Source organism: Patagioenas fasciata, chromosome 6 (genome assembly GCF_037038585.1).
Source record: "Patagioenas fasciata isolate bPatFas1 chromosome 6, bPatFas1.hap1, whole genome shotgun sequence".
NCBI classification, from domain to species: Eukaryota; Metazoa; Chordata; class Aves; order Columbiformes; family Columbidae; genus Patagioenas; species Patagioenas fasciata.
The window spans coordinates 18,668,615-18,674,198 of record NC_092525.1 but is presented as its reverse complement, the minus strand read 5'-3'; the positions used below and the strand labels follow the sequence as shown (position 1 = coordinate 18,674,198).

Below are 5,584 nucleotides of genomic sequence, written 5' to 3'. Positions count from 1 at the left end.
AATCCTGCCTCCATATCACAGGCAACTCAGTACGATTGATGTCGTGGTGTCGCTGTGTTATTTCGAGCACCAAGGTGAGTGCTGCCACTGACAAGCACTGTGAGTCACATCACCTGTCTGCCTCTTGTTTTCTCATCTTAAAAGTGAATTAATTGAAAGAAATGTTTTGTCTGAAGAAACAAACTCATGCTTTGCAAAGAGGTGAAAGTGACCTATTGGACACAGAGACCTATTACAAGGAATTTCAGTCTGAAAAAAAATTCATCCAAGCATTTCTTTAGGAACTAGCAGCTGCTTCTGATTCAAAAACAACTGTTGTATGATTTTTTTTTTTTTTTAAGTTAGAGCAAAATTGTATGCAATAGATGACAGATTAGATGTGTTAGACTGCTTATTTTTTACAAAGTTTTTCATGCCTATGTATTGTGCTCCAGGGTGACTGGTATCTCAGAATGAGAGCAAAGACAAATCACGACTCACTTCAGTGGAGGGACTGTGTACACTGCAATTAACACCTCCATACAGCCCAACTTAATTTAAATTAATGTTTGGATAGAGGCTACATATTTCTAGTAACCAATTTCAAAACCTGGAACTTTATCAGCATTATGAGGGTACTGAGTGGTAACTCTGCCGTAACACATTGTCATTCTTCATCATGTTTTAGAACGCAAAGAAGGAACCTGGCTTATTCTACACTGGATTCCAACCACAGAGTGCATCAGTCTTTGAAAAACATGATTATTTCCAAAAAATGAGTTATCCCACTTATGCAGCCATTGTCAATAAGCTTCTGCTTATTGACCAGTTAAGTGGTCTCAGAAGCTGAGGCGGGGGTGATCCTCATGTGTCATGGATGCAGTAGTGCCCCACAGAGATGAAGGCTGAGCGTGTACTAAATCGGGAGTTGAGGGACACTGGGAAAGGTGATGGGTCTCCACTGTAGCTCTTGCATTTCCCTCTAGTGATCTTGCTGATTTAGGGGCTGAAGGAAAAGTCCAGGAATTTATCAAAACATGGACTGTCATGTTGACAGGCACCTTTTAGTCTTCTCTGATAAACCACGTGAACAAAAAGGTGAGGAATGAACAGTTGAGTCTACATCTGCAAGCTATATTTGGGCTAAGCACCCATCTAAAGCTCATGGCCTACATGTGGTGTTCTATTAAGACACAAGTATCCATGGAACATCATCTCACACTGAAGGGATGCAAATGCAGAAGCATTTTAATTAATTTCCTAAGGTACCTGTCCTCAAACCACATTTAGCCTTTAAAATACATGACTAAAATGCTTTTTTATTGGGAATTAGTTTTACTTGGTTATAATCAGGTTGCATTTATGCGAAGACAGATGTAACTCATTGAACCTGATAATTATAAGATTAGTTCCTGCACAAGAAAAATCTTTTGGATTGTAGCTATAAAACATTTTGTAAAAAGTGAACCGATCCTGTGTCTTGTTTGTTAGCAGTTTATTTACTCCATCCATTGCTTCCTTGTTCTTATGTAAACTTCCTCCAAGCAAACACACTGAAAACATTTTCCACGGAAAACGTGTCCCAAGTAGTTCAATAAACAACATAGTAAATAAGCGACTGCAAATTCAGAGAGCCATCTACTGGCAGCTAAGTGAAACGAATGAAAGTCATCATGGGCCAAATCTTCTCCCTCGATCTGCAAACGTTTTATTTAAAGATAAGGAACCACACACGGGTAATGTAAACTGTACAAGTATAATTATCTTCTCAAGACATGTACGGCAAGAGTGCAGACGCTGGTGTTCTCAGAGCAAGAAGGAGCAGCCTCGTTAGTGCAGCGCTCAGATCCTGCTGGGCAAAGGAGAAACCGAGTAAAGGAGGAGCGAGGACTCTCCAACCGCCTACAGCCTCCACTAGATCCCTCACATCCACGTTCTTTCTTGTGTAGATGGCTCAAGCTGCCGCTTTAGGTGGAGCAGCTGGGGGGACCATCAGGCCCGGGGCAGGAATAGTGGCCAGACTCCTGCAGCAAGAAAAGTTCCTTTTGAGGGAGAAAAGGAAATTCAAATCCTCAACTGCACTAGCCTTTCTGCTGTCTTCTTCATGTGGCAGAATTTGATGTTTGCTTCATTTTTGCCTTTATTCTTTGTCTCCTGGCATTATTACTTTCAGATTTCTTCATTTTAATAGATGGGTTAATGAATTTAAATCTCCTCAGATAAGGACTCGCAGTCCTCCCAACTGAGCTTCCCTTAATTTCTGCTCATGTTTATCATCTCCAGGTAGTTTATGTTTCTACCCTGAGCACAGCTTTCAACCTCTCCAAGTTTAATACTCTGTAAATGCCACTAATGCGCTCTTTATTTTCTCTTCCAGATATTTAACTAAGATCTTACATGTGAGGAGATTCACACCTGGGTGGACAGGTGAGTCTGGTCTGGAGGAGAACTTCAGGGCCACTCTCAGCAGACAGCGCATCCAGAGTCTGTGCATGCAGGTGCGAACATCTCAAGAAGCAACTTGGGAGAATTCTTTGCTCCCTGAAAGGATTCCTCAAGTACACATGCTGCTTGGTTACCTTACAGCCTGTCTCCCGTGACTATCAACCTTGAAGATCTCAACTGCTTTGGGAAACCCATGACGTTCTGGAGTAATAGGTTTGCTTCAGAGACAAAATGGTTGTCACAGCTTTTAGTTTTTAATCAATAATGCTTTTCATCTTTATAAAGCTCTGTATCATTTATCTAACCATTCCATTTCCAGTAGTGTTGCTAAACACAAGCAACCCTTCCACAAGCACATCTGAGGGCTTTTTTTCATAAATGGGTGGAAGGAACCTTGTTGTAACCTGTTTTAACAATAGTTCTGTGAGCAGCAGAATTAACACAGCCCAGACTCCAGTGTTCTCCCTGTATCCTATTGCAGGGTCTCTTTTTGCCTGAGCAGCTACTTCCACAAAAACTTGAGGTATTTAGTATCTTTGTGGCTCTCCAAATTGCAAGGCGGTTTCAAAACTTTCCATAGGGAAACGGACCACAGATGGCTTACTTCCCTAGCAAATTAAACTAGAAATAAATGAGGAAAAAATCCCTTTTCTATAGCTCCTTGACGCAAGGCCCGGTCTGTTTAGACAAAAGACAAAGGGTGTTTTGGGAAGCACATACTGTCAGTCAAATGTTTAATGGGCTTTTCTAAATATATTGGAGATTACTGATTAATGCTTACATGACTTCCCGCAGGCGATCAAGTACGCTAGTGGTAGATAAGGGAGTAGAAACTTCATTCCCCTGACTGCCCAGCAATTTGGTGTTATCTTACCATTCTGCAGTAACTGGTGAGTAAATGTGTAACCGTGGAATCTCTAAGATCCATAGAGCAGAGAGCACCTTCTCTAATTTTCAGTCTTCTTGGCGTTGCCATTTAGTGTTACCCGCTTGGTTTACCTATTAAAAAAAGCAAAGACAAATTATATTTTCCATAAGCACAGATTTTAAATATGTCTTTACTAGTACTATATTAATGTAGCACAAATAGAGTTCAAAGGTGGTTTGAATGGCATAAAGATGCCATTAAAACGTTGAAAGTGTAAACTCTGTGACACTTGTTACAAGTTTGTTGAATGCAGTATGTTCTCTCCCACTCTCTCTGCGCATCTTTTCTACTGAAATAGCAATTAGTGAATGTGAAGAAAACTTTCCTTTACAGGTAAATATTTGTGGTCGCCCAAGTAATTAATTTTGCAAGCACAGCTTTGTTTTACATGATCTGACTGATGCAAAAAAAAAGAAGAAAATAATATCTTCATAACCTGATTACCTGAGGGATTTACAATGTATATCTAGATGGCATATCATGTGGCCTATCAAATCAGGGCATGGTTATTAAATCTCAGAGCAGGAAGGTGCAGGCAACTCATTTCAGGCAAAGTAACAGCCATTTAACTTGAATAACTGAATAACCCTTTGTTCAGCATTAGGCCAAATACAAGCCATGTTGGCTACTCAGCTCTCAATATTCGAGACCATGCACAAACAGACAAGCACATTCATCTTTGAGAGTAAAAGCAAGATGAGACTTTAAAGAACTATTATTTCTAAAACAGGTCATAAAATTGTGAAGGCAGGAAGCCCGTTTCCTTCTGCACTGACAGAGTCTTTCATGAGTTTAGTACAAACAGCAACATGGTTTTTATTTTTATATCTTTATCTTTGTTTGGAATATAAAGACATATATGGTGTGCATGCCACTTTCTGTGTATTGCCTCTCCTTTCAAGTTTTAGAAAGGAACAGTAACTACATGTGACCATTCTTCAGCATTTTTTAAATTTTATCTTGGCAGTGTTATTCCTGTTATTACTCTGCTACACAGAGGTGTTTGCTGCTAGATTCTGAAGGATTTATAAAAGAGATGAGGATCATGATAACTGATTTATAGGAACACAAAAACAAAGTGCAAACAGAAAAAGCAAGGGAAGGATTAGAAGGATGATCTCCCACATCCCCACTTCAAGCCAATTGCTAGACCTTTGAAACAAGATATTCTGCTTTGCACATTAATACCCAAGACCCTCTTTACTGACCAACTCTACTACATGAAATACATCCATGAGATTACATATCAAAACCCAACATGAAATACATGAAACATCTATTGTTGGTATTTGTCCTGAAGCTTATTTTTAGATCATGTGCTATAATCATGTGCTGACTATAAAAAATTAAACTCAGTCTGATCATCTCTGACCAGCAGAAGGCAGTAAAAATCACAAAATGGAAAAAAACACCACACTTTCTTCATGAACCCAAACTTGTGCCATTGGGATGCAAATACAGAGAGAATGCAGAGAAACCATCCTGTTACAGGATGTTAAGCAGTAAAACCAGCTCCAGACATTGAACAAATGCAAGTCATGTTCTTCAAAAATCCTGCATTGTTGTTTGGTTTAACCCTTGGCTCCTAATAGAGCCAGTAACTGTTTTTAAGCAGCTTAAGACAACAGATTAATGAAGAACCTACTTTACAAAAGACTAAAAAACAAACCAAATCCAAACCAAACTAAACAAATGAAAAAACCCAAACCAAACTCACATCCCCCCACCCCCCCAAAAAACCCACACTACCACAAAAAACCCCAATCAATCAAACAAAAACCACCCAAAACCACCTCAGCCTAAGAGTGAGAGGAGATGCAGTTACTCTGGTGTATTTCTACTGTTCACTGTTGGCACGTGAACACATTTGCATTTAGGCTGGAGATTTAAGTACTATAGTGGCCTGCAGAGAACCTGGAGATCTGCAAATCATTTTGTAGTGGAGTCAAAAGATACAAAAGAAAACAAAATTTTACAAAGGACAAAGCACTTTGCAACGGCAGCTGCAGGCTCCGTGAAGGGCCGATGCCGGTGCGCACCCAGGGCCGAGGCCTGACGGCGTGTCCACCCTTCCCGCGCAAATCCTCCAGCCTCCTTCCCTGGGCCCGCCTCCCCGGGAGTTCGTCCCCGGCCGCAGCCCAGCCCAACCCGGCCCCCTCCTCCTCCCTCCTCCTCCTGCTCCCGCCCCGCCGCGCCCCTTCCTCCTTCCTCACAGGAGCGGCAGAACCGCCG

General features: G+C 41.0%; 1 long non-coding RNA gene across 3 annotated transcripts; it reads right to left on the bottom strand.

Annotated features, from left to right (window-relative positions):
• Window positions 1-1,402: 1,402 nt before the first annotated feature.
• LOC136103680 (uncharacterized) lies at window positions 1,403-5,429 on the bottom strand. Of its 3 annotated transcripts, none has more exons than XR_011739703.1 (3): window positions 5,329-5,429; window positions 3,299-3,423; window positions 1,403-1,831 (listed from the first exon to the last, which is right to left on the bottom strand). It is a non-coding gene; the product is annotated as an uncharacterized lncRNA (long non-coding RNA). The 3 variants fall into 3 exon arrangements; XR_010651657.2 differs by having other exon boundaries at window positions 5,343-5,429; XR_010651656.2 differs by having other exon boundaries at window positions 1,403-1,828; window positions 5,343-5,429.
• Between the last annotated feature and the right edge of the window lie 155 nt (window positions 5,430-5,584).